Source organism: Lucilia cuprina, chromosome 3, assembly GCF_022045245.1.
Source record: "Lucilia cuprina isolate Lc7/37 chromosome 3, ASM2204524v1, whole genome shotgun sequence".
In the NCBI taxonomy this organism is placed as follows: Eukaryota; Metazoa; Arthropoda; class Insecta; order Diptera; family Calliphoridae; genus Lucilia; species Lucilia cuprina.
This window is the reverse complement of record NC_060951.1, coordinates 33,285,315-33,288,247: the sequence shown is the minus strand read 5'-3', so window position 1 is coordinate 33,288,247 and position 2,933 is coordinate 33,285,315. Positions and strand designations below refer to the sequence as shown.

At 28.6% G+C, this 2,933-nt stretch overlaps 1 protein-coding gene across 1 annotated transcript in view; it reads right to left on the bottom strand.

Annotated features, from left to right (window-relative positions):
- LOC111686232 (phospholipid-transporting ATPase ABCA3) overlaps nt 1–2,933 on the bottom strand; it is a 47,561-nt gene that overhangs the window by 11,155 nt on the left and 33,473 nt on the right. The window lies entirely within an intron of this gene.

Sequence of the window (2,933 nt, the reverse complement as noted above, 5' to 3'; positions counted from 1 at the left end):
GTTCTAGTTCAGTTCTAGTTCAGTTCTAGTTCAGTTCTAGTTCAGTTCTAGTTCAGTTCTAGTTCAGTTCTAGTTCAGTTCTAGTTCAGTTCTAGTTCCGTTCTTTTTTGTAATCTTTCGTTTGCGAAAAAGTTGGGATTGTGATAAATGTTAGAAAAATTAAAAAAAAATTAATTAAATTAAATTTTGAAAGTATATTTTTTGCTATTCAAATATTTTTAAACATTTTTTTCTTTGTAAATAAAATAATATAAAAAATAATAATAAAACCAAAGCGATTCTGTAGTAAGAGCCCGAGCAATACGTAGATTTTTATTAAGTGCTCTATCGAAAGACAGGTAAAATATTGCACTTTTTAAATTTGTTTATATTAACATTTCGTAATGGGCACTGGAATTGTTTGTAAATTAGTTTTGAAATTAACACATATTAAATAAATATAACATTAAAAACATTAAAATTAAATAAAATTTATAATCCTATTATAAAAACGTTAACTCATTAGTTGAAAATTATTAACCCTTTAACTAATTATATATTAAAAGTTTTTTTTTTTTTTAATTTTTATACCCTTCACCTTCGTGAGAAGGGTATATATAAGTTTGTCATTCCGTTTGTAATTTCTATAAAATAATTTTCCGACCTCATAAATTATATATATTTTGGATCCTTATAGATAGCGGAGTCGATTAAGCCATGTCCGTCTGTCTGTCCGTATGTTTGTTGAAATAAGTTTTTAGAGGACCCCAGATATCGGCAAGATCCGAATCTTCAATAATTCTGATAGATATTATTCGGGAATATTGCTATTTTTTTATAAAAACAAGGCAGAGCGTGAGCAGCAGAGCAAGAGTAGCAGAGCGAGAGCGAGAGCAGCACTAGTGTGTTGTTATTGGCTAGTTGGATAGAAACATGAAATTATGTATGTGGAGCCCGGCTTAAGTTAGAAACCATAAAAGGGAACTTTTTGGTACTTTTTTTGTTTTTAAAGTACTTTTGGATTTTTTTCTAATATTAAACCTAGAAATATGAAATTAAGTATGTAGAGTCTGAATTAGGTGAGAATTTCAAAAGATACTTTTGGAATATTCTATAATATTGAACCAAGGGACATAAAATTTAGTACGTAGATTCGGAATTAGATGAAAACCCACAAAAGGTAACTTTTTGGTGCTTTTGCATTTTTCAAAAGGTACTTTTTGAGTTTTGTATAATAATGATCTTAGAAACATGAAATTAAGTATGTAGAGTCCGGATTAGACGAGAACACATCAAAGGGGATTTTTTGGTACTTTTTCGTTCTACAAAAGGTACTTTTTGAATTTTCTATAATATAGAACCTAGAAACATGAAATTAAGTATGTAGAGCCCGGATTATATCAGAACACATAAAAGGGAACTTTTTGATACTTTTTCGTTCTACAAAAGGTACTTTTTTGAATTTTCTATAATATTAAACCTAGAAACATGAAATTTAGCATGAAGGGCCTTGACTAGGTAAGAACCTACAAAAGGGCACTTTTTGGTACTTTTAGTTCTACAAAAGGTACTTTTTCAATATTCTATAATATTAAACCTAGAAACATGAAATTAAGTTTGTAGAGTACGGATTAGGCGAAAACACATAAAAGGGGACTCTGAGGTACTTTTTCATTCTACAAAAGGTATTTTTTGAAATTTCTATAATATTGAAACTAGAAACATGAAATTAATTATGTAGTGCCTGGATTAAGTGGGAACCCATAAAAGGGGGCTTTTTGGTACTTTTTCGTTCTTCATAAGGTACTTTTTGAAATTTCTATACTATTGAACATAGAAACGTGAAATAAAGTATGTAGAGTCTGGATTAAGTGAGAACCCATAAAAGGGGACTGACGTAAATGGTATAATATGCAGTTAAATTGCATTTTATATAAATATTTACTTAACAAAAAAGAAACATTTCGTAAATGACCACGTTGGTATTTTAGTCACACACATTATGGAAATTATATATTTTTCACATACAAAATCTTCAAATTAAAACCATCAATCAAATGGTTTAGTTTTTAATAAGTTATTAATAAATATATGTACACTTTTGAATGTAGATAATGTATAACTTTTTAATACACAAACTGTTGTGTTTTAATTGTACATCACGCCTTGTTATATTTTCCGTTCGCACTATGTAAAATTTAAAAACACAATAGCACCGGCACGACAATTTTTATTCTTTACTTGTCTTTTGTCTGCTAAAATAATTTTGAATTTCATTGAGATATTAATTTCATAATTTCGGTAAAATATCGGAAATTATTCTACAACATATCTATATAATCGGGTAAATAACGTTTAATATAATTTAAATTTTTTAAAATTGTTTAATAATCTCGGATAATACATAAGAAAGAAAATGGTTCTCTATCTCTTGCAAAAGTACAATTTATTAATCTGTTTTAAAGAAATATTTCAATTTATATACATAAAAGCTTTTTATTCGGTCAAAATCGTTTGATAATTATTTTAAAGGTTTAGTTTGGTTTTAGTTCAGTTTTAGTTCCATCTTTGTTCTAGTTCGGTTTTAGTTCTGTTCAAGTTCTGTTCAAGTTCTGTTCTAGTTCTGTTCTAGTTCTAGTTCTGTTCTAGTTCTGTTCTAGTTCTGTTCTAGTTCTGTTCTAGTTCTGTTCTAGTTCTGTTCTAGTTCTGTTCTAGTTCTGTTCTAGTTCTGTTCTAGTTCTGTTCTAGTTCTGTTCTAGTTCTGTTCTAGTTCTGTTCTAGTTCTGTTCATGTTCTGTTCTAGTTCTGTTCTAATTCTGTTCATGTTCTGTTCTAGTTCTGATCTTTTCTAGTTCTAGTTCTGTTCTAGTTCTGTTTTAGTTCTGTTCTAGTTCTATTCTAGTTCTGTTCTAGTTCTGTTCTAGTTCTGTTCTAGTTCTGTTCTAGTTCTGTTC